Source organism: Myotis myotis, unplaced genomic scaffold (genome assembly GCF_014108235.1).
Source record: "Myotis myotis isolate mMyoMyo1 unplaced genomic scaffold, mMyoMyo1.p scaffold_m19_p_2, whole genome shotgun sequence".
NCBI classification, from domain to species: domain Eukaryota; kingdom Metazoa; phylum Chordata; class Mammalia; order Chiroptera; family Vespertilionidae; genus Myotis; species Myotis myotis.
In genome coordinates this window covers 4,771,205-4,796,191 of record NW_023416324.1, presented here as the reverse complement: position 1 = coordinate 4,796,191, position 24,987 = coordinate 4,771,205, and the positions used below count along the sequence as shown (strand labels likewise).

The following is a 24,987-nucleotide window of genomic DNA, read 5'->3' as shown; positions in this document are numbered from 1 at the left end:
TTATTCAGTGGCTCTTGCTGCCCGGGGCATGCCTCTCCGTCGTAGGCTGGAGGAGGCCAGACAAGGGCCTGGAACACCCTTTCCCCATCACTAGGACCCCTTTCTGAGCCAGCACAGAAGACCCTGGTACGGTTCATGCTCATCGCTCCTGGTGGTCAGACTCCGGTCGCCCAAGCTCCTGGCCAAGGGTCAGGGAGCGGGCAGTGTTTCTCCTGATCCTTTCTCTGGGGAGTGTGTCTGCCTGGCCGGGGGCAGTGTTGGCCGCCTGTAGCAGATGCTGATCTCAGGGGTGGGGGGGGGGGACGACGGGGGGGGGGAGGCAGGGGTCATTCTGATGGTGTTGGAGTAGAGCGCCCCCAGCAGAAGAGAGTTCTGGGGGTGGGAGCTGTAGGTGGTCTGAGCCACCCCTGCCTCTACCCAGAGGTATTGGGTGGGTGAAGGGGCTGCCCAGGGCTTTTGGGGAATTTGGACCAACAAGCAAGGGAGTGTCAGAGCTCAGAGGAGTGAGTCTCCCAGTGGCCCTGAAGTTCCCATTAAAGTGTTTTTTCCTCTTTTTTAAAGAAAAAAATATTCCCAAACTGGAAAACAAAGGAAATCCACTTCCCCCAAATCACACGAAACTCACATTAGGGGCCTGGCGGAATTCCATGGAAACCAGGAAACCCGCCGTTAACCCTGTGTGCCGCCGCAGGGTGGGGTGGGAGCCGGCGAGCCCAGCCCCGGCCCAGGGTCGCTGGCCCTCCAACGGCTTCCCCCAGGGAGCTGGTCTCCCAGGCATTGCCCCGAGCAGAGGCGGGGCAGAGCCGATGCTGGAAGCTCTGGCCTTCAAAGCGCCAACTCCCCCGTCCACAATGGCCCAACCTTGGGAGGCAGCGGAGGAGGGGTTCGTGTACTCCGGGGAGGCCCTGGGGGAGCCAAGGGCTGGGCCAAGTTGGAGAACCTGCCGGGCAGCTGCCCACACCGTGCCCGCACAGCGGAGTCAGGGCCAAGCCCACTCTCTTCAGGAACATCGAGGCGCCACAATCCCCTGGCTGGCAGGGAGGAAAGGACTGGATTTCAGCACCTCCCTCCCTGATGCCAGCCTGTAGGCAGGGTGGGTGTGAGAGTGGGCAGAGGGTTCCCCCCGCCCCTGCCCGGTACCCCTCTCCTCTCACATCCAGGAGGCTGGGCCATGCCAGGCCTGGGAGGTTGTGTGCCGAGGTCAGTAGCGTCTGTATGTTTGCACACACGTGGGCTAAATTTTCTAAAAAGGCCGAAAATATTTACAGGTTTGAAGTTGAAACGCAAACAGGAAAAGCCCTTTAAAAAGTGAGTGTAGTGGATATTCAAAACAGGAATCACCATGGAAACACCACAATATTTGCTTAAATTGATACAAAGGTTGCCGGTAGCAGGGCATCAACGTTTTTTGGCCACGTTTTTTTTTTTTTTTGGCTCAGCACCTATAACAAATGAATCTCTACATCCCCCTCTCTGCGGGGGAGGGGGTGGGAGGTGCGCATACCCTCTTTTCTTCTCTATGTGAAGGGGCGCAGTCCCAGAGGAGAGGGGGAAAGAAAAAGAGAGAAAACCAAACTCCATCCCGGGAGCTGCAAGGACACCTGTTGTTTCCATTTTTAGAGACTCCCATAGGCCACCGGGGGTCCTGGGAGCAGCTGGGAGCTGGTCGAGGGACAGCCTGGAGGGTGCGGGAGGTTGGGGAGCCCGAGGGCTGGTCCGGTTGCCTGGGTCTGGGTCTGACCTGGTTTCCAGCGTTGGCTTGATCCACTGTCACACTGACCTTTCACCCCTGGTGCCGGGCCTGGGCTGTGATCACTTTATTGTTACCTGGGGTGACACCTGACGGTCTATCACGGTTTCTACCTGTTCGATTTCTTTGTTAGGTGTGACCACGGTGTAGCAATTGACTCATAATTGTGCCACGGGTGCACTGGTCTTGGGGTCAGGCATGGCACTCGCCGCAGCAATGCCATCTGCTGATTGGCAGGCAGGTCCGAGAATCGCTTTCCTTGCACACGGTGCCAGGCCTTACTCTCCGTGGCCCTTCTCCCTGGAGTCGCTTTGTGGTCTCAGCTGCAGCCTAATCCTCCACTTCCCTTCTCATTTTGTAGGCGAACAGACCTCGCTGACTGAAGGCAAGGACTCCCGCACAGCCCACCACCTCCCTGCGGCCTCGCTGTCCCTCCCGTAGAAGGGGTCCCGCAGCTGCAGGGTGTGCTTTGGCATGGACTTCGGACCCCCGGCCCTTGGGAAGCAAAGGTAGCTGCTCCTGATTCCCGACGCCACTGGGAAATGTGGTCGGGGCGGGGGGTGCAAAGAGGGGCTGCCGAGGCCTTTCTCAGTGGGCTCTGACCCGGATGGCACCCTAGGTGAGAGCGAGAAATGGAGGATTGAGAAAATCCTAGGGCACCTGTGTCCTGGCCCCGGCTGGGCCGTTCAGTCACTGCTCTCTCCCCCTCTGGATCCCGGCTCCCCACCCCTAAAAGAAAGGGGTGTAAGAGTCCTGCCAGCATTGCCCCTGGATGGCACTGAATGGTGCCAGCAGCCTACAGGCATTCCAGGGGGGACTGGGCTCTAGCAGACGCCCTGCCTGGGGCTAAGCATCATCTCTGTGGCATCTCTGAGGACGGTAGGTCCAGCCTGTCCGCAGACCCAGAGGCTGCTGCTCCGCCCCGAGCTCCCGTGTGGCTGGACGGGGCTCTCCCAGGTGGGTCTCTCCCAGGTGGGCCTCCAGCTCGGGCAGGACCCACCTTAGAGGAGAAGCCACAGGTGTCTTTTTAAAGAAACCCACACATTTTATTGATTTCAGAGAGGAAGGGAGAGGGAGAGAGAGAGAGAGAGAGAAACATCAATGATGAGAGTGAATCATTGATCGGCTGCCTCCTCCACGCCCCACACTGGGGATGGAGCCCACAACCTGGGCATGTGCCCTGACTGGGAATTGAACCGTGACCTCCTGGTTCATAGGTTGATGCTCAGCCACTGAGCCACACCATCCGGGCCCACAGATGTCTTTTGATCCAGGCTCAGGAAGGGCAGACACCCTTGCCTGAGGAAGGGCATGTGTGCCAGGGACGGGTAGTCCAGGGGCTGATACTGTCCGATGTTTACCCTCAGGTATCACATGTGGTTTTCGGGGGCGGGGGGTGGACACATGATTGGTTACTTTTCACATATTGATCATTATTCAGTGTTCTCTTATGATCCTGAGGGAACCAACCTAGAAGGGTTGGGCTTTGGTAAAGGTGATGGGCAAGGTCTTACGGTGGGGGAGTGGGGCTGAGGGCCCGGAGAATGGCTGGGAGGGCAAGGCTGGGGGCCGCCCTCTGGTGTGTGCCAGATGGGGGTCAGCAGCCCTGGTCCCCCTCCTGCGTGCTCCCTCCCCAGGGGCGCTGCAGGCAGGCGTGCCCTGCCCCTCCCTCCGAGCCCAGGCTCGGCACCTCTGGACTTTGAACTTCCGGGGAGGAAGCACTTGCAGAGATGGCGCTGTGGTGCCCACAGGGGATTGAGAGGTTCCCAGAGCGGCAGGCCAGCTTCATTTCAGGCCATGCCACCTCGGGGGCTGTCGCCAGCCTTAGCTGCAGCCCAGGGATTTGCAAATCAGATGTAAATGTGGCCTTTGGAGCAGCCATGGTGCTGGGGCTGTTTGTTCTGGCGTCCAGCACGCAGTCACACTCCAGGATGGTCTGTCCACCCTTAGGCTGTGCCGCCGTGGTCCCTGATGGCGGGGAGGGGGGCTGTGGAGACTCTCGGCTGCCATCTTGCTGGGTTTCGGCATCAGCACCTGCCATCTCTACCTTCCTGGGCTCTTGCCCGACTCTGCCTCCTCGGTGAGCATGGGTCCTGGGCCAGCTGGCCGTGCCTTGGAGCCTCTGGATGTACTCCCTTGCGCCCTGACATCACAGGCTGCCCAAGTGCTGTGGTAACCCTGTCGAGGGGGCACCTTTGCCTGTGCTGTTCTCAGTGGCAGGCCTTCTGTTTTTGTTTCTTCAGCAAATCATGCCCATTTGTTTTTCTCCTTCCCGAAGTTTCCACTCAGTGCTGTCGCCCAGGGGCCATGCCAGCTGGGATTTGCACCCAGCATGAGGTATGGGCTCCATGCGTCCCGCGGGACCCCTACCTCCTGGCATCGGCGGGCTTGGGCTGCTGTTGAAGCTTGGCAACTCCAAGGGCTCTGAAAGAACCATCCTGACCAAGCCCCGCCTCGCTCATCCAGCCCCTTCCAGGCACAGGGGCCTCTGTGGCAAGGGTGACCCGGGGTCACCCTTCACGACGCTGGACTGTGGGCGAGGGGGTGAGGCCGTGCTTGGGCCTGGCCCACAGGCCTGATCCCGCCTAGGTAGGATTCTCCCCACTTTTGGCCACACCTCAGGAGGGCTGATCATCTCTAGTCTCCAGTTACAGGGGCCGGGGGTCTGCCAGGTACTGGGGTCAGAGTGGATAAGACAGCCCTGGGTCGCGTGGAGTTCCGGTTGAGCAGGCGGACAATAAGCAAACCCACAAAAGACCAAGGAAGCCATTAGTGCAGAATGGACATGGGATGAGGTGGTGGGAGGTGACCGGGCAGGTGACCGCTGGGATTGATGGGAAGGCAGTGGACAGCCATTGAAGGGCACGTGGAAGACTATTCCCCAAAGAGAGCGCAGCCGGCCCGGAGGCCCTGCGGTGGGCTGCACTCGGGGTGTGTGTTGAGCAGAAGGAAGGTTCCGGTGCCGGGGTGGGGGCCGGGGTGCACGGGGCTTCGGTGCGCTTGGGGATTTGGGATTTTACTCTTTGGGTGACGGAAAGCTGCCGGAGGGAGGGAAAGTGATCTGATTTTCGTTTTTAAAAGATGGCTGGGCCGGAGGTTGGCAAGGGGAGAACCAGGAGGCCAGAGGGGAGGCTGCCGCGGCCACTGGAGTGGGAGATGGTGACTGAGACGCGGAGGCGGGAATGGAAAGCAGGGGCAGAGTCCGCATGTTCGGAGGGAGAGGTCCCAGGGCCAGCCGTGGGCCGGAAAGACCCCAGGGTGACGCCAGCCTCCCAGGCCTGACAGTGCCGAGGGACCCGTGGCTTTCAGAGTCTCGTGGTTTAGGGGGAGACGCACCGTCCTGGCTGCTGAGACAGCTGGTTTGAGTGGGGTCGTCGTCTCTTGGCCAGCACCACGCGGAGGGAAGGCCAGAGGCTTGCCTGTCTCCAGCGCCGTTTCCAGCAGCGATTTCCAAGCTCACTGTCCCCTCGGCCCCGAGACCCTGCCCCGAAGCTGTTTTGTGCCTTTGCTCCACGGGTTCTGTGCGGGGCCTGAGGCTGGGCCTAGCCCAGTGACGGCGAACCTTTTGAGCTCGGCGTGTCAGCATTTTGAAAAACCCCAACTTAGCTCTGGTGCCGTGTCACATAGAGAAATTTTTTGATCTTTGCAACCATAGTAAAACAAAGACATATTTTTGATATTTATTTTATATATTTAAATGCCGTTTAACAAAGAAAAATCAACCAAAAAAATGAGTTCGAGTGTCACCTCTGACACGCGTGTCATAGGTTCGCCATCACTGGCCTTGACGCTCATACGGTTCCTCTCACTGTGGCTTCAGATGTGACCTGTGTTCTCACGGGCTGAGCTTCTGCGGGTCTTTCTCCCGGGCGCCAGGACGCAGAGCCGAGCCATGGCCTTGTCTAAGCCCTCCTCATTCCCACGGGGCCAGCGGAGCCTCCAGCCTCAGCTCATGGGCGGAGATCCTCGCAGTCTTTCCACGTGGGAAATCTTTGCGCAGTTCACGGTTTGAACTGCCATAGGCGTCCCATCAGAAATGACCTGGCCGCTGTCCCTTCTTCCAGGGTCTCTGATGGGAGGCTCCACTCTCCTGGGTCCTGGTGTCATGGGCGTGGGCCAGGACAGGGCAGGCCATCCCAGGAGCCATGCTGTGACAGTGAAGTGGTCCCCAGCCCCCCTGGGCAGGCATGGCACAGCCCAAACAGCAAGCCAGAGGCCTGGCTGGAGTGAGCAGGAAGCTGTCAGCCAGCTGTGGGGGCCCCAGCGTGTACTGGCCCATGCTGGCAACAGATTCCCAGCCATATGGGCCCGGTCAGCTCTCCAGGAAAGCTCTGGAGGCCTGACCTCCAGGGGGAGTGACGGAAGGGAGCAGGCTGGCGGCGTCTCGCGGGGGGTGATAGGGATGTGCTAAGCGTGCAGCTGGTGCCGCCGCCTGGCTCCAAGGGGGTGTCGGCCATTCTCCCTGGGTGTGTCTGCTGGCATCAAACACTGGGCTGAGCCCCGGGGGAGGGTGTGCCTGGGTGGGCAGGAGCGTGTGTCTGTGCGTGCGTGGGAGGCCCTTCTGCTTGCTGCTTCCGTGGCCTGCACTAGATCCGCGGCCTCCACTCATAACTGGACTGGACAGTTCCAACTCCATCCTCCGGGCCTTTGATCTGATGTGGGGCTGGCGCTCCAGAGCACACAGCCGGGGGCGGCGGGGGGTGGGGGGCAGAGGGGCAGGGTCAGGAGAGCGAGGTGCAGGCTAAGGGGACTGGAGGCCTCTGCCACCCCCAGCTGATGATGTGTTGGGGATAAGTGAGCTGCAAGGTCGCAGCCCCTCTGGGGTGGAGGGAGACCTGATGGGGAGATGGTTTGGGAAGAGTTACTCATCCTCCTGGTTTCTAAACTGTGAGAATTCTGCCTGATGTTACCGACATCCCCGCCCCGGGGCCTCCTGCCTCAGTGTCTCCTTCGTGCCTTCTGCCTTCTCAGCAGAGTCAGGAAGCCCCTGGGTTCCACCAGGCACAGGCCCAAAGGGACAGGAGTTGGGAGGGGCCGGCAGCACCTGCCCCGCCGGAAGCCACCCAGGGGCCTCTTCTCATTTGGTGACAGCGGCCCATGGCTTTGGGAGGTTAATGTCTTGTGGATGAGGGGAGAGGCCTGTCTGCCCGGCGTCCATCCCCGTGGCCTGGAGCCTCCCCCGGGGACTTGCTGGCATTTGAGAGGTTTTCACAGGAGAGGAGCCCCATGGCTGTGAGTGCGCCGTCTTCCCTTACAGGCATTCAGGCCACGCTCATTCCACCTTCTCCCAACTGTCTAGAATCCACCCAGGTATAGAGCACCTGTTCCAGGCGCAAGTCCTTCAGCCCAGAGGAGGCCACCCTGAGGCATGAGGCCATCAGGGGGGACTTTCAGCCCCACCTTCAACAGGACCGTGGGTGGCCACCCACCGGGGCCACCCATGCCGGTGGCTGCCTGCGCTCGGGGAAATGAGCCCTTCCACTCCCCGGGTTTCCTCTCTGGTTGGGGGTCTCGGTCCTTCAGGAGCAGGAGCCCTTTCTGACCCCGAGCCTTCTCCTGGAGGCCTGGGGTTGGGGCCCCTGTGACCAGAGCGGGTGAGAGGAAGATGTAATTAATCACTAGTTCCTTCTCCAGAAATGCTAATCGGGAAAAGCAATTAAAAGCAACTTTTTTCCCTTAGTAATCTGTTAAGAGCTGGTAATGAAGTTTAGGGCCGTTGTGACTCAATGTTTCAGCTTCACCGACTCAAGTCAAAACAATGCAAGCCCAGGAGTTTGCAGGCAGCTGCCTGGGCCCGGCAACAGCGGTGAGTCCCGGCGTTCCCCCGGCTCACAGCTCACCCTCGTCCCCCCTCATGCTGCTTCCAGCCAGAGAGGGCAGCAGTCCCAGCTGGTAGGGGAGGGTCTGCATGGCACAGAGATGGGTCTCCCAGGCCATCTCTCAGGAGACCCACAGCCTGGAAGTGCATCTGAGGGGACCTGCTAGGTAGGCCTGGAGTGGGGGGATCACCTAGTGTGGGCGCAGAACTGGGGGAGGGCGGGATCTTTAGGGTCAGGGGGGAGGAGACGGGTTCCTGGGGAGCCCACTGGGCCGGGCTGGGGCCCAGACACCTGGGGCTCAGAGCCAGAAGAAGTGGTGGCTCAAATCCAGAGCTCTGACCTCTGGTCATTCATCTTTTTGTTTCCGCTCATTCATGGAGCATCATCGAAAGGTGCTAAGAACTAGACCTGTGTGTAGCAGGGAACGGGCAGTTTGCATCTGAGCGGAGGGAGGCCAATGGGGGATGAGATAAAGACATAACATCCATGTTTGACGGCCCGTGTGTCCAGGAGGAAACTAAAGCAGTTTGGAGAACAGACCAGGGGAGAGTGAGCGGCAGGAGGAGTGGGTGGGTGATTTGCAATTGTAGGTGTGGCGTCTGGGGAAGGCGGCCCTGAGATGGTGACATTTGGGGAAGGACAGAAGGAGGTGAGGGAGTGAGCACCCTGGTGAATACCCTGGAGGGTTGGAGGGCAGCAAGGATGGGGGGGAAGTGAGTGGGGGAGATGCCGTGTGAGGCCAAGGGCGTCCCGGTGGGGGCCCCCCCAGATGCTGAGGGCCGCGTAGCCATTGTGAGAACCAAGGCTTTTCCCCCGACTGATATAAGAGGCTTTTTGAAGAGTTCTGAGGGACATGATCTGATTAAGCACAAGCTCTTCATTAAAAAGCAAGACCCAACTGTCGCCAACTCCTCCCCGGACGGGTCCCATTTGTGCCCGAATCTAGGTCCCTCGGCACCCCCACCCGCTCCCGTGTGCTCTCGAGCAGGCGGGAGGGGTGCTGAGTGTTCGGTTGGAAGTTGCCCTGCCTCGGCCTCTGCCTGCTCCCCTGGTCCCCCCTCAGGGAGCCGTTCAGAAACAGGGTCTTGTCCCTTTAAGCAGCCCCCCGCCCGCTTCCCTGGCCTGCTTTATCTGAAGTCCAAGCGCATGTTGTTCCAGGACCGATCCGCTTTAGCTAATTAATAATCTGACAGGAGCCACCCAGGGGATTAGCGGCTGAGCTGAGCTCCACCAAGCCCCAGCAAATGAGCCCTGTACTCCTTGGGGATGTGGAGGTGACTTTGGGGGGTGCAGGGAGAGGGGACCCCCTAGGTGAGCCATGGCGTTAGACAGTGCAGAAGGGACCCGTGAGGGGAGAGGGCAGGTAGGGGGACAGTTCTGACCAGGGCCTCTTCTCAGGAGACTGCTGTTCGGAGGGGCAGGGACTTCGCTCTCCCTCACTGCCCCTCCCAGCCCCGCTCACCCACCGGAAACCCTCCTCACCTGCCAGGCAGCACCTGTTGAGCCGCGGGATTGGGCTGCCGGATCTAGTAAATAAAAATTCAGGGCCCGCGGTGAAATGAGAATTTCAGATAAAACGCAAAAATTGTTCGTGTATGTTCCGTGAAGTATTTGGACAAACGTACACTAAAAAAAGTATGTACAGTTTATCTGAAATTCCGATGTCCCCGATTCTCTTGCCATTTCTGAGGACCCTGAGCAAGGAGGGCCAGAGGCTGCGGGCTCCCTCCCGGGAACAGCCTGGAGGTCCCCGGGGAAGAGGCGGCACCCTCACAGACCTGCTTGGAGCCTTGGCAAGCGGGCCGAGGCTGGGGCACCGTGACCTCCCTTGGCACGGGCCGGAAAGGAGCAAGGGCCAGCCGCTTGCCAGAGTCTCCAGCCTATATTTGGGCCCCAGTGGCCCTTGGGTGAGTAGAGTCCGAGCCTCCTCCCAAGGGTCTGTGGCCAGGGCCACCTCCCGCAGGTGAGGCTGGTGTCTAGGAGCAGCCAGGGGCCCTTCTGAGGGGACAGCCAGAAGTTCCTGGGGACATTTGGGTTAGGTGGTCATCGCTGTGTGGGAGGGGCCGGCCAGGTCAGCACAAGGTCACAGCCGGCCTGCTGTGCGGGGCCTCCTTCCTGCTTTACGGCCTCTGGGCACTGAACAGAAACACCTGTCTGCTGACCTCCCCGAGGCCTCCGGTAGCCCCGCGCCAGCTCTCAGGGAGGGTGTGCTGTGCAGTGGGAATGACAGGGCTGCCCGAATGTCATTCCGTGGACTGGGGGCCTGGTCTGTATGGGAAAACTTGGTGGGGTCCTTCCGGCTCCCTCTCATGACCCTGCTCACCCTCGCTCTGTTCCCAGTGGTCAGGGAGCTCGGGGCAACGAGAGGGGCCTGCTGCCAGCTGGTGCTGGTCCAGCCTCCTGCAGCCAAGGGGCCTGATGCCAGGCGGGCACTGCCCCCGAGGTGGGAGCGCTGGCTCCCGCTCCGTTCTCCAGGAGTTAACAGCATCCTGTGCCTGGGGAGGCCTCCTCTCCCCCAGCCCCGGCTGCCCCCCTCCCAGCCTTTCCCGGCAGAGCCAGCTGGGGCGTCTTGTGGTGGAGCAGAGGGGGGCTGGGGGTGCCGAGCTGGTGGGAACCTCTTCCGCTTCCCGAGCTCTCAGCCTCTTCCCCAGCGTGCCCGGCGGTTTGGCCCTGTTTCGCGAGCCGTCTGCTGCCCCTGACCGACATCGTTAGCGTGGGTATTTATATTTCATTAACGACATTAAGCCCAAATGGCATTAAAAGCAAAGCTGGTGATAAATAGCTTATTAATAAACAGGGAGTGCTCGGTGCTGCCTGGCCTCTCCCAGCCCCGGCGTTAACCCTTGCTGCCCTAGATAAATATGCTTCACCCCAAAGACCCCCCCCCCCGCCCCGCCTTGCCCCAAGAGGGGGCAGGAAGAGCCAGTCACGTGTCCCCCAGCTCCTGGCTGCTCTGAGGTCAGTGCCTTTGGGATCACGCGGGGGTCAGTGCTGGGTCACTTGGGCTCACAAAACCTGGCCAGACTCCTCACGGCTTCTAATCAAATCTTCACACCCTCTCCTTCACTACTTTTGATTCCGGGGCATAAAGAATTCAAGAAATGTGGCTTTTTAAAAAAGCCGTAAGCGCTCAGATCTTCCCCATTCCTTTGTAATTCTGTCTGAAAGGAGGTTCATAGAATATCTGGAATCAAAAAGAGCGATGCTCATGAAAATAACAGCAGCCGCAGCTATCCCGCCGCCGTCCGCTGAGCGCTGTGAGTGGGCCTTCTGCTGATCACTCCGTGCGTAGCCGCTCTCCATGCTCCCGGCGACCTCAGGGGTCCTCCAGCTTGGGCCATCTTTTTAGTGGGACAGTGAGGCGGACCCACCCATATCACACAGGTGCTGGGGGGAGGAGGGGGGCAGCCAGGCCTTGGTTGGTTGGGGTTGTAAGTTAGAGTTTCTTGGATGTAGAGCCATCTCTTAACACTTTCAAGGAATGCAGGTAGATTCAGCTCTGGGTCCCCCACCCCAACCCCTTCCCTGAATTGTCTGAAGTCAAGAAGAGAAAGTGGAGCCTTGTCTAGACTTTATTTCCAGTTGACACTCTCCCCCGCCGTCCTTTTGTGGCTGTCTGGGCCCGGGCCTGGCTGAGGGGCACAAGGGGCTCCCGTGGGGCTTGGCAATGTAGCAGGGAGAGCCGGAGGGGAGTGTAGGGTGAAGATGCTGCGGTTCCACGGGGAGGATGGGGGTGGAGGGCGCGTCGCTGGGACCATCTGGTTGTGTCTGGTGAGCACTTGGGGAAGGCAGAGAGCTAATTAATTAGCAGGACTCCCGCTGCTCTGCCAGGAGCCTGGACACCTCTCAGCCCATCCCCAGCTGGGGAGGAAGTCGGGAAAGCGGCCGCGGGGCTCCTCGTCCAGGAGGAATTCCACTTCTCACCCCCGATGGCTGGGAGGCCTGACCACCCCACAGAGCACAACAGGCGGGCGGGAGCCAGCAGGGGGGCCCACCGGACCTAACCCTGACCTTGGGACTGCCTCGCGGGTGGGATTCAGCTTCTGCGGGAAGACGGTCCAGCAGATCGCCCAGCGTGCTGTGGCCCTGCCTGGCACAGTGGGTGGCTGGGAGTGGAGTCATGCCTATCAGCCGCATTACACTCTGGGCACACAAGGCACAGGCATTAAGCCAGTGACCAGAGAGCCCAGTGCAGGAGCACCCGGGGAAGGGGCCAGCCCGGCCTGCCCTGCCGAGGGCTAGTGGCCAGACAGGAGAACTCACGGGGAGGAAGGTCCACAGGAGAGGAAGACGGTGGGCCCAGGCCGCAGGCCGCCGGGAGTGCAGTCAGGCCGACCGCTTAGTAGCTGCGTGGCTGCCACTTCACCACGCTCACCTCTGCGTCCTCCTTGGTGAAACGGCACGATCAGACCTGTGCAGGGATGCGGTCTGCAAAGTGCCTGCCACAGGGCCCGGGCCCTGAGGTTCTGAATGAGGGGGAGCGGCTGCCCTTCTTGCTGTTGGACCCGCACCTAATCCAACACCAACGTGGTTGCTCAACGTTCTGTTTGAGAAATGGGCAAGGAAATGGGCGCAGGCGCGGTGTGCACGGCCGCTCCCCGAGGGGTAGTTAGAGCAGCAGGTGGGACGGGCCAGTCCATTCAGGGGGGGTTCTGGCGCTTATCCCCCTGAACTAGGCTTGGGAGAGGCGGGGGGCAGAGGAGAGCCTTTGGAAGGGGAACACAGTGCACCCCGCTCTCAGCGAGCGCTGGTCCGGAAGGGGAGCCAGGTGTGGGTGGGTGTCACTGGTTGCCGGTGGCCGCAGGGACCCGAGGGGGAGCAGAAGGATGGGACCTTCAGCGTGGGGATTCCCCCCTCATCCCCCTCCGCTGCCTGTGATGTTAGCTGTGGTGAGGCAGGGTCTGCCTGGCCCTCCCTTGGTTGTAAGCCCCCCTCACATCCCCTCAGGCTGCAAAGGTGGGGACCAGTGGCAGCTTCTGCTCACTGACCCGACCCGCCTGGAGTGTGTCCTGTTCCTGGGCCCTTCCCCGGACATCTGGACGGATGCCTGTCTTCTGCCATCGGGACCTGGCCGCTGCAGACCACAGATGGAGGCGTGGCTTCTGCCATGGGCCGGTGCACACTGGTCCCAGCCCTCAGCAGGACCCCCTGCCGTGGGATTTGGTTGGCCCACGGGTTGTGTCTGCTGAGAGGCTGAGAGGCTGAGCATCCCCCCACTGCACATCCCCACTTCCCAAGGACACCGTCCCCTTTCCTTCCCAGCCCCACCCTTAGTTAAAGTCGGAGGTCCCTGTGTTCTCCACGGGCCAGCGGCTGGGCTCGGAAGGGGGTGATGGAGTGGCCGATGCCACCTGGAGTGAGGGGTGTGGGTGCTGCCCTTGGAGGGTTGGCATGGAGGCCTGGGAGGCTGCACCGCAGGCCACTGCCACTCTTCCTCAAGAGAGACCATCTGGAGAGAAGCGTAGCGACCTCTGCTTTGCTCAGAGGACCTCAGAGCCACCAGCTCCATGTGGGCCCAGGAGAAGGGCCTGGGTCACAGCCTGAGACAGCTCCACAAGTGGGAGGGGTGCTGTGCGGGCCGATTGGTCAGCAGCCAAGGAGCTGGTTGGCTTCACTGATGGGCAGATTTTCAATGGACCAGAGGCCACGCGGGACCCAAAGCTCTCTATGCTCCTTGCTCCCTCACCTCCAGGGCTGGTAGGAATAGCTCACCTTCCCCTCGCCCCATGGTTCCCTGCCCCTGACCCCCGGCCCAGGCTGGGATGTGTTCCGTGGGCTGGGACATCAGAAGGCCCTCGGGGAAGGACCCAGAACAAAGACTGGCCCTCGGTTGGGTGTGAAATGCTATCATGACTGCATGCCTGCCCCAAGCTTGGCGGTGCCAGCCCGTCAGTGGGCACTCCTGGTGCCTGCCACAGGGAGGGGTCACCTTCACCCGAGACCCCAGGACTTGGGAAGGGGGAAGGGACCACATGCGTCCTCCCTCCTCGGGGAGCCTTTCCCTGCTTTCATTTTCTTTCGGCCACTATTTTCTCTTGGGGTCTAATTAAAGACTCAGAGCTGTTTACAGCCTGTGGTTGGCTTTTTATTTGGGTCCTTGGCAATTACCTCCTGCCCTGAAATAAGTTTCGATGGAACAGGGTTGATTTTTCTGTTTGGGGAAGTTCTTAGCTTCAATTTCGCCGTGTGCGTGTGTGCGTGTGTGTGTGTGTGTGTGTGTGTGTGTGTGTGTGTGTGTGTTGGTGTAATGAGGCCTTTCTTCCCTCCCTTTTTCCAAATCCTGCCTCCTATTCCTCCTCTCACTGTCCCCACCTCAAGTGTCCTGTGGCCAAGGGAGAGCCCGGCCGGCAGGAACAGTCCGTCCTCAGCCTCACCCTACCCAGCGGCAGCTCTGTGACAACAGGCAGGCCATTGGCTGGCGCTGTCCCCGGTGTCTTCACCTGTGAATGGGGCCAGCGGGCTGGGCATGCCACAGGCCTCCCCGCTGCACCTCTGGCCACAGCAGAGCAGGTCATCCTGGCGGAAAGGAAGCCACCACTCACATGAACAGGCCTCGCTTTCCCCTCTCGGTCAGCACACCTGCATTTGAACATAATCGTGGTCCCCGAGCCCTGACCTGCTTTAGCCCTCCAGTTCTCGGCCACCCTGAGAGCAGGTGTGATCACCCCACTCTGTGGACGAGGCTCCCTGCAGCCAGAGATAATGGCTTTTCTGATGTCACTGGGATTATAGGGCACAGAGCCTTGGGATTCGAACTCAAGTCTTCTGATCTTCCAAAACCCCACCCAGGACCAGCTACGTAATTTGTGGGCCCAGTGCAAAATGAAAACGCGTTTTTAAAATGACGAAGTATTTCATGACGGTGACTGGAGGACACGGAACCAAGCGTGTGCCCTTCTGGGCATCGGGCCCTGCGTGACTGCGTGGGTGGCCCACATAGGGAGCTGGCCCTGCCCTTGAGCCCCCTTCTCCTGCTCGCCTCTGTCCCCACCTGCGTGGTGAGGGCCCGGGGAGGTAAACAGGCCACCTGTGCTGCTGTGGCTCTCTCCTGCCCACGGAGGGGCTCGGGTGCTCCTGATTCTTGGTCAGACCTGCCTTACCCCACCTTATACGGGAGTGGGAGGGCTTTCCGGGGCTCCCTGCGCCTCTTAAGGTCCCCTAGGCCTCTTTAAGGCTGCCTGAGATGTACGTAGGTCAGTCAGAGGTGAGGGTCTGGTAAGAACTTTGTTTCCTTGGGGCAGCGGGTGACGGTTTGGGGGGGCTGATCCTCCCAGTCCCATTCAGGAGCCAGAGCATGCGAGGACCTGCCGAAATAGCCACGCAAGCTGGGCTGAGCGCTGTGCTCGGGGTCGGGGGTCGGGGGTCAGGCGGCCGCTCCTTGGGCCAATCTGGAAGCGTCCTAGCTGGCTGCTGGGGACTTGAAATAGCCGTGGAATCTCGGGGGGTTCACGATGGGCTGATGGAGCATGTGATCGGGCGTGTGTCCAAGTGTACCCTGGTATGTGTCTGCGTCCCCGTGAGGACACGGCTCTGTGTGCCGACAGCTACTTAAATAAAAGCGGTCGGGATGAACGGCTCTCCCTGGCCTCCCCGGACACACCAGCCTTTGCCTGCCCACCTGGGACCGTGTTCCCTCGTCAGTCCCTGCCTGCCGGGAGCCCTTTCTCTCTCTTGCCACGCACCCTCCCCAAGAAGTCTGGGTACCAGAGTCCTGGCCCCAGGGCCCCTCCCTGGCTCTCCCTCTTGTTCTACCTGCTTCCTAGGAAACCTTAGACTCTGGACCTTGGACCAGTCTCAGGATGAAATGTGTCCTAAAAAGCCACCGCAGCTGTTTTTACGAAGGGGGAGCCACTTCATCTAGAGTCGGGGGACGGGGAAAGGGTGGGAATCCCAAAGGCGCAGGGTCGGAAGCGCTCTGACTGTAGGCGGGGGAGCGGGCCCGGGTTCCCAAGGACTGATGAGATGGCACGCCGAGTGTATTAAATTTTGCAGACATTTTAACAGCAATATGCTAGATAGTTGGGTGTCCCCTGAGGCGGCTGGATTTTTTATATCCTTCACAGAAGGTCGGAACCCTCTCTGCCTGCCTCCCCCTCCACCCCATGCTCTTCTCTCTCTCTCTCTCTCTCTCTCTCTCTCTCTCTCTCTCTCTCTGGTTCTCTCACTCTTGTTCACCCTCCCTTTCTTCAACAATTTTCCTTGCTTCTTGCTATCTGCTCATAGAAAACCTGAATGGCACCTCTGGTCCCTGCCTGGCAGAGGGCATTTGGTCCCTCTGACCCTCCCATCGGGAGATCGGGGGTCCCCAGGGCAAGGGATGGGTACAAGTGGGGGACTCAAGATCGTTTTTCTCCCCTTTCCCCTCCCTCCCCCATTTTAGACCTACTCCCTCCCTCATTTTCACAGAAAAAAAAAAAGGGCAGGAAAAGAATCCATCTGGCACATGAATAATTGAAATGGCTCAACTCTGTTCCTGTTGCTGCTGTTTGTTCTTGGTTCCCCCGGCCCCCCGCCCGCCCCCCGAGAACGGGCCTCTGAGTGGAGGATCGTGGGCACCCTCACGAGGTCCTCGGCCCTTTCTCCCTGCGAACCCATAGGTCTGAGTGTGGCCATCAGGGGACGTAGTGGGTTTCCTTCTCGCCGTTCATGCCGACGGCCGGCCTCTGGCTAGAGTCTCCCCAAATATCACTCAAACTTGAATGGTTCCTTCGGTTCTTGGGCCTCAAGGGACAGCTTCCCCTGACCCTGATTTCCTGAGGGTGCCCGGGCATCCTCTGGTTCATGCCCTCACTCCTTCTTTCTCCCAGCCTCTGCCCCTCTGCCCTCAGCTCCAGGGGCTCGGGGACTCCTGTTTGGGGAAGATGGGCCTTCCCAGTACTCAATGTGCTCTATCCAGGGGGGCTGCTGCCAGCCCCCCGGTCCCAGCCCCCCAGCCCAGGGGCCGTCCCAGGCACTTGCCCAGAGGTCCCCGTCGGCCACCCACCCTCTTCCTCTCCTGCCCCTCATCTTCCCCAGCCGAGGGCTCTGGCGTCCTTCACTCCTGTGCAGCTCAGTCTTTTTGCTGGAACCATGAAAGCCCGAGATTTTAAACTTTTTTTCCACCTTGACAAACTGGAAGGAAACAGGGGCAGGAGGCTGGGGCAAGGGCAGGGGTGGGGAAGATAATGCACTCAGGCCTGGCTGGGGTGGGCTGCCTGCTCACTTCCCGGAGCCCCGGCCAGCTGCACATCGAGCCCCCATGTCCGGGCCGAGAATTCACTACCTCTTTAAAGCCATTTAGAGGAAAAACAAAAGAACTTTAGTGCATTAATTCTAGATGAAGATGGGTCTCCAGATGACAGGCTGATCCACATTATTCCCCACAAGACAACGTCCCCTCTCCCCTCCGCCCCCTCCCGCCTTCCCGGCCCCTCTGCCCAGCCCCACGGTTTGGGGAAAGCTGACCCGGGGTTGCTATGAGCACAGTCATGTGCTTGGTGTTTGAAAAGTCAATACTTTTGTCTGTCTTTCTGGGGACATCGGGTTTGTGTCACGCGTGAGGGATTGACGTGCCGCTGTGGGTCCTGCGGCTGTAAAGTGCTATGAGCCAGTGTGTGTGTCAGAACCGCCGTGGGGCGGGGACACCTGTCACTTCGAAGTGGTCCCGCTCCCCGGAGCTTTCTGGGGGAGGCATGTGAGGGCTCAGAAAATGCCCCCCCCCCCTCCCCCGCCGAAAGACCACACTGTGAGAGCACCAAACACATTCTAGCTCTTTCCCCGGGTGTGTAAAAAAACTGCCCAGTGAGCAAAAAATAGTTCAGATAAAATTCAGATCAGGGTTCGTTAATCTATGTCGTTTGTAAAGACTCCTACACATGTTATAAAAGCTTCAAAATGTCTGGCATTCCAGGGCCTGGTACGACGAATAATTAGATATTTACATCCAATAAAACTGGTTTGATGGGGAAATCGTTTCCCTCCACGTAGATTCTCGGTTGAGGATGAGTTTCGGTGGTTGGGTTTGTTTCTCCCCTGACAATAAAACCAGGGGTTTGGCACCAACAGATGTTTTTCCCTTATATGTCTATTCTCCTGCCCCCGTGGGTGTTGCTGGCCGGGCCCTGCCAGCCCGGCTCCGCTCTCCTGTCCTGCCTGTTCATCGTCGCTGGAGAAACGTGTGTTGAGCCCCTCCCTGCACCCCACGCCGACCTCTGGGCCTCAGTCCAGTCGTGGCTGCGACAAGTCCGCACCCTCCATTCTCACCCGCCTCTGGACCAGCCGCTGCGGGTCTTCTCTTTGCTCTTTTTCTGTTGGACGGGTCCCGGGAATGGGGCTCCCGCCCTCGTTATCCCTTAAAGCCCAGTCTCAGTATTTCTGTGATTTCATTAAGCACCTCCTACCCCCCGATTTTCAGTTTCTGTTCCTCTCCCCACCCGCCCACTTCTAGACCCTTCTCTCCCCCCTTTCTCTGCTTGACCTCCTGGCCCATTGCCCTGCGGGCCGTCCTGGGGAGCCGGGCTGCCTCACTCCCCGGCTTGGGGAGACCCCCAACCCCATCCTGTTTCTCTTCCATCTGTTACACGGTGGTGAACAGATGGAGCCAGAAGGAGCCGGAGATGGCGCGCCCTCCCTCTCCCATTATACAGACGGGGAGCTGAAGCCCGAGTGGGCAGATGGGGCTCCTGACTGGGACGGGGCAGCGGGGCAGGACGTGCCGCCCCTCGCCTTCGAGCTGGTTCTGGGCGTATGGGAGTCGCACCGGCCTCACTCTGCCGCTTGGCAGTAGTTCCTGTGAGACTCAGGCCGGTGGCATGGCCTCTCTGAGCCCTGCTTTTCCGTATCTGTAACCTGGACTCGCCGAGAGGAGTCAGGGAGCTGGCGCCTGACCATCGCCAGCTGTGGGGGAGTGGTCGTCGGTGTGCACCCGGCTCTGAAACAGGGACATGTTGTGACACGGGACCGAGACCTTGCCCACGAAGGGTGCCACCCACCCGGCGGGCCGGCTCCTGCCCTTCCTCCCTGCTGGCTGAGTGCCACCCTTTCGGGAGGCGCCCGCCAGTATCAGAGCACCTCACGGCTTCCCAGAGGTCAGACCCCGGCTAACCTCAGTCCGAAGGAGAAGCCGGGACGGTGGGGAGTTGGCGCGATGCATGTGCTGGAGTCGCCCGGGTCTAACCAGGACCTGGACCCAAGAGAGGGTCCAGAGAAACAGGAAGTGAGTGGCTGCCCAGGGACTGGCGGCCCATTGTTTTGACAGAGGCCTTTCAGGTCAAGGATTTGGAGTGTCCTGAAGGGCCTTGGGGAGACAACGTGGCCAGCAAGGCCGGGAGACGGGCATGGGCCGTGTGGGGGAGCCGGACTGGGAAAGGCCTGGTAGCCCAACCGGGAGCAGCGAATGGAGCGAAAAGAGCCCTTGATGTGCAGCTGGGGCCGTGAACAGTGCACGTGCCATCCCCCACCCCCAGGCCCTTCCCCTGCTGGGGCGCCCACCTCCATCCTCACCAAGGGCACTGCCCTCCCGAGGGGTTTGCGGAGGATGAGGGCCAGTGGTTCAGGGGCCCCGGGAGGATGTCCCGCCGCCAAGTGGCTCACGCTGAGCAGCGCTCGAAGCTTTATCTGCACCCAGAGGGCAGGGCCGACCCCCCAGCCACACAACCACGGCCCACGTGGGCATCTTCGGCGGCTGCAGGCTCAGTACAGTTGGGCACAGGGGATGGGGCCCAGGCCTGAAAATGGAAGCTTCCCTTCAAAAGATCTTGGGGGTCTTGTTTTCTGTTGTTCTTTCTTTCTTTCTTTTCTCCCACCTCTCCAAATTTAAAAAAAAAAGAAGAAGAAGAAAAACTCAAGAAGCTTCCTCTGACTGGCTCTCAGAGAAGCCAGTCAGACCTCCCCTTGTCGAGAACATTTTGACAGCATAAAATTGCTGCCGGAATGTGACTTTAGCGAAAAGTAAAAAAAAAAAAAAAAAAATCCTTCCTTCATGCATATGGAGTTTTTTGGAAAAAAAAATGGTATTTTAATGCTTTCTATTAAATTGGGACTAAAAGTGGTGTCTTAATTTGCATGCATTAGCATATTTGCATATAGATCACTGAAATGGTGGAAGAGAGAAGAGCCTTTAAATGAAAATTCTTTTAAAGACACAGGCCTGCCTCCCTCTGCCTCTCCCTCTCCCTCTCCCTCTGGGATTGATGCACCATCTCTTCCTCTCACCTCCCACCCCGCCCTTTGGGTCATCGCGGTGAGTGAACAGGAGGGTCACGGCTCCCTCTCGGAGCTGGCTCAGGGCGGAGTCAAGGGGCTGGAGACAGCCCTGGCCCTGGTCACCCCTGGCCTTGCAGCCCGCTCAGGCCTGCTGGGTTCCCTGCTGTCCTGGTGGTGGCTCGGAGGAGGGGCCCATGTTCACCGCCACCAGGCAGGTGGCCTCCTGCCCTGGGTCCTCTGGCAGCTGTGCCCTTTTCTCTCTCTGCTCTACAAGCTTTCAAGGGGCACCGGTCCTGCCAGCCACTGACGTGAGCCCTCGGCCACCTGGCACCAAGGAGGGGTGGGTGGGCGAGTGCTCCTTCGGTCATTTTCTCAGCTCCTGGGGCCGGAGACTGGCCCCACCTTCCTCACCTGAAAGGCCCAGGTGGCCATGTTCCCTTTTACCATTCAGGTCTCTGGGTCAGATGTCACCTCCTCACAGGTAGCTGAAGTGGCCCCACCTCTTTCCTCTGTCACTGCCCATCATGCTCCTTGCTTTACTGTCCTCTAGAACTCCTCAGTCTGTTTATTTGATTGCTGGCCTGTTCCCACCCCCACCCCCACAAGGCTAAGTCCCACGAAGGCAGGGATCTGGGTCTCTTGTTCACAGCTGTCCTCCTGGGACAATGCCCAGCACATCATGGTGTTTAGTAACTATTTATTGAATGAATGAGAGGGTCCCAGGCCCCTATCAGGGCTGAGATGCCCCTGGGGTCACAGGGCCCCCAGGTGCTGAGCCCCAGCCTGCCTGAGATGCCCTCAGCCTGGCATGAGGAGCAGGGGCTGGGGATTGGCTCTGATCTCCACCAAAGCGAGCACAGCAGCCACCCTGGTTCCGTTGGCTGGGAGGTTGGAGCCAGGCCTGGCCCTGGAGGCCAGGAGGCCAGGTGGCCTGTGTGCAACTTCCAGCTTGAGGGGAATGGAGCCAGGGATCCCCTCGTGGCAGCTCAGGGAACCCCAACCCTGCAGCCAGAGAACTCCCCCTCAGGCATCTTCTCTCTCAGGGATGTAGAGGTCCCCCCGAATTTCAGGACGAGCCAACAAGAGCCCCAGCTCTGTGTCACTAGACTGCGCTTGCCGGCTGACCTGGCGCGGGTGGCAGAGTCCTGGAAACACCCCGTGTGTTGCACAGGGAAGTGAGGTCTGGCTGCTGAGCCCTGTACCTCCTGCTTCCTCGCCCTGGTGGGCTGGGCTCTCTGAGAGGCCCCTCCAGACTGCTGGCAGCCTCTGGGCTCCAAGCCCAGCCCAAGGGGGGAGGGCCCAGCAGGGCGAGGGGGACGCCCAGGCTGGGAGCAGGGCTGTGCCTCCACCGCTAATGAAAATCGGAAACCAATTGAGCAGGACAAGGTGCCCAGCCAGCAGGTTGTGGGAACGAGGGGCCTAATGGATGTGGCTCGGGGGGAGCGGATGCCTCATTGATCGCCCAGTGGCTATATTTATCCACCGTGGGTCTGTGGCCCCAGCAGCTGGATGGTGCAGGGATAAATAAATGGCCACTGAAATATTCATGAGCTGCACATGCACATCCGTGGTCAGGGGGACCGCCAGCGGCCCTCTCTTCCTTCCTTTGCCCCATCTCCCTGCAGAAGCCTTTCAGGAAATCCCTCCCACCTGGGCCAGGTGAAGTGAGGCACAGCCCACTGGATGCTCAGCCCAGCACAGGGACCCCAAGGGGCGCCGCCCACCCTGGCTGGCTGACTCGGCGCATGTTGGCGCCCGCCTTCCTTTTGTCCCCACCATTGCTGCTGTGCTCCCGTGTTCCCGTCCCTTCCTTCGTGAGGAATTGGACATGTTGGGGCCGTGGCAGTTCGGCTGATGCTCTGTGTCCCCACTAGACCATGTCCTGGTCAAGGACAAGCTGGTGGTTCATGCTCCCTGTGTTCCTACGTCGCCGGGCCTTGAGAGGGGGCATGACGTGGGATGGGGAACAATCCAGAGGTGGCTTTGACTATCAGCCCTGCCCTGTCTTTGAAAGTGACTTAACCCCGCTAAGACTCAGTTTCCGAATCTGCAAAATGGGTTGGTTAACAGTGTTGCCGGTGCTTCCTAAGTGTGGGCCTGGGACCGCCTGTCTCCGACTCCCTGGTGAAGCGGGTGTAAAAAGCGGATTCAGGGTCCATCCAGGCCCAGAGTTAGAATCTGGAGCGAGGGCCTGCGGGCTCTGCAGGTTGCACGCGCTTCTCTGGCGATTGGCTGCTCCCTGACGTTGGGGACTCCTGCTTTATCGCCTCATGGTATCTCTGTCCAGGTAGCAAATGGTGCTTTCCTCGGTGGGCACCGAGTTCTACTTTGTGTTCCCCAGAACCCGAGAAACGGGGCCAGGAGTGGGAGGAGAGCGGCGCTATTCTAAAGCCCCTATCAACCTGGGCCTTTGGGGGAAGCCGTCGGGCCTGGGGGTTTCCAGAGACCAAGCTGACCATGGCCCAGGAGTGCCCAGTGGCCTAGAAATGCTTCCAGGGCTGCCCAGCAGTGACAGGTGGGTGGGGCCTGGGCCTGGGCACCTGGGGGCACTGCCCACTTCCCAGCAGCGCCTCCTTCAGTCTAACCATGTCTTGGGCAGCATATCGTGAGGCAGAGGCCCCGGAGAGAAGGACACAGTGGTCTTTGGGGTCCCTTCGGCTTTGAACTCTCGCAGTTTTCCCCATTTGAGGAGGGGCGGGGGGTCAAGCTGCCCTGCCCCTGGGCAGGAGGGAGCGACATCAATGGTCCAGTTGCCTGACCAGAGCCAGCCTGGAAAGCACATCCTTCAACCAGATGTGCCTGCCACGTCCCCTTGGTCCGAAGCTGCTGCCTCTGGGTACCCCAGGCACTCCAGCACACGCTGCCCACTTGGTGCAGCCTGGCCATGTGCTGTGAGCCTGTCGGTGGCACGGGGCCTGTCCCCTGGTGGACAGATGCCTGTGACTCGGCAACCATTTGACCCCATTTAACTGCGGAGAGCGAGGTTAAGCCCGCCATCTGCGGCGGGTCCTCTGAGGGCTCAGGGCACAGAAGCGGGGAGAGTCCTTTGGAACGGGTGAGGGTAGGGCTTGCGTCCCCGGCGCTCAGCGAACAGGCACCGGCGTCCTTCCTTCTTGCCTGCCCGCCCCCTCCCCCAGCCAAAGTTTGATCCAAACAGAAACAAACTTCGGGGACAGCCCTGGTGCTGCTGCGTGGAGCCGCCTGAGCCCGCGAGTGGCAGCAGGAGCAGAGGGAGGCAGCCCGGGCGCCTGACTCCGCGGGTCCCCGGTCCCCTCCACAGGCTCCCCATCCGCACCCGCGTTTGCAGGAGCCTCTCTCGTCAGCTCAGAATGCAGCTTGGGGCCCGTGGCGGCTCAACCTTTCCCTCTCCCAGAGCCCCGGTCTAATCAACCCCTATAATTTATGCAGAAAATATGATTTATATTTAATTTCACCACACTTGCATTGTTAATTTGAGATGTAATTAACCCGTCGCCATGACAACTAATTTTGTGATGCCGTAAATTACCGCCGTCTTTTCATCAAAATTCAGTTACTTTGGCTCCTGTGTGCAATGTACTGATGCAATTAGGTTGCTAAGGGCAACTCAAAAGTGTTCAATTTCTTTTGTGCAACTGCAGTGGGGTAGAAGCTCCCTTGCGTCCTCCCAGGGTTCCGTTGGCGGCGGGGTGGGGAGTTGGGGGTATGTGGCCTGCCCTGGAGGAATGCCGTTGGAAAGCCGGATGGGTGGGTGCCTGCTGCCCCCCTCCTCTCCCTCCCACCCTCTTCTCTCCACTAGTTATTTTTAAACAGTGACCCCTGGACAGGCAGAGGGATTCCCCTCCAGGCCAGGACCCTCTCAGGCATTGAGGTGCTCCAGTTAGAAAAAGAGAAAATCACCTCGTCTTTCTTTTTTTCCTGGAGTCTAACTTGTTTATACAGATCTTCCCTTTCTCTCTCTCCCTCTCTCTCTCTCTCTCTCTCTCTCTCTCTCTCTCTCCCTCTCTCCCTCTCTCCCTCTCTCCCTCTCTTTTTTCTTTATTTAAAACAAAAACCCTGTGTGTTGCTTTTGTCACGTTAATTCCCATTTTGCCAACACCAGGGGCCCAGGCAGACGAGTTACCAAGGAACACAAAATTTTAATTAGTGTATTTTAATCATTCAGGCTTTCCGAGCTAATCCACATGCCCTAGAGAATTCCCCGAGATGCAGCTCTGCCCTGCTTCACCATTTATTGTGGAGTCTATTATAATTACTGTTAGCAGGTGGGGACTGGGAGATGTTTATTATGAGTTTTCATCTTTAGTATAATTACCGAAAAAAAACAAAAATAAAAAGATGTCGTTGTATTTTGTTTGCTAGAATTTTTTTTTTTTTTTTCCCGGGGAAGGGCATGGTCGTGGGATTTTTTCCCCCCGCCTGCTTCTTCCCAGGCAGGTGACTCGAACTTTCTGTGCTGGGAGATCGTCTCTGTCAGATCAGCACTGAGTCATGCTCAACGAACTCCCCAGACCCAGGGGAGGTGGGCAGCCGCCACCTCGGCCTGTCATCTGCTAGACGGCGCCCTGGATTGTTCCCTCCCACCCCGTGTATGTGCCTGATGCATGGAGAGGGTCGGGGTTTATCGGTGCTCCTGCTTTGGGCCGGCAGCTCAGCCTGGTCTGGGCCAGGTGGGGGGGTCTGACCAGGCTGCACCTGTCGGGGCTGAGAGTAAGGCCTTGCGCAGGTATAATACAGCAGTTACCATTTATTGAGCGCTTAGTATATGCTGAACCCTGTGTCATGCTCTTTGCCTGCATTATTTCGCTTAATCCCTCAGCCACCCTGTGAGGCCGGTACTAATATCACCTGTGATTTAGAGAGGAGGGGGGCCAAGATTTGGCATCACAGGGCTAAGAAGCGGGATCCAAACCCAAGTCTGTCCCTGGAGCCCAGGTGCCTGTACTGTCTCTTCCAAGCAGGTCCTCCAGATGCCACCTCCTCCCAGAACCCTTCCCGGATTGCCTAGGCCGGAGTCAGGGTTCTCTCCCTGTGTTCCCACAGCTTGGCAGTCAGAGCTCTTGTCCGACTGAGCAGTTGCCGGGTTACCTGAGAGCAGAGGCCTGTGAGGGTGGAGGGTTCTCTGCCCTTGTCCCTGCTGGACCCTTGCATGTAATGTGCAGTCTGTGGGCGAGGCAAGCAGGCAGGTGTGTCTGAAGGGGAGCTGCGCCCTGCGCCTCTGCCCAGGGTAGCAGGTGTTAGGGAGGCGGGACGGAG

The 24,987-nt window shown here is 59.4% G+C and overlaps 1 protein-coding gene across 11 annotated transcripts in view; it reads left to right on the top strand.

Annotated features, from left to right (window-relative positions):
* Nucleotides 1-24,987, top strand: part of CASZ1 (castor zinc finger 1) — a 149,143-nt gene that overhangs the window by 31,729 nt on the left and 92,427 nt on the right. For 6 of the 11 annotated variants that reach the window (XM_036347390.1, XM_036347389.1, XM_036347385.1 and 3 more), the window contains exon 2: nt 2,112-2,259. The exons of the other annotated variants lie outside the window; for them this stretch is intronic. The gene's annotated coding sequence lies outside the window, so the exon portion shown is untranslated. The remainder of the gene's footprint in view (nt 1-2,111; nt 2,260-24,987) is intronic. 11 annotated transcript variants of the gene reach the window in all.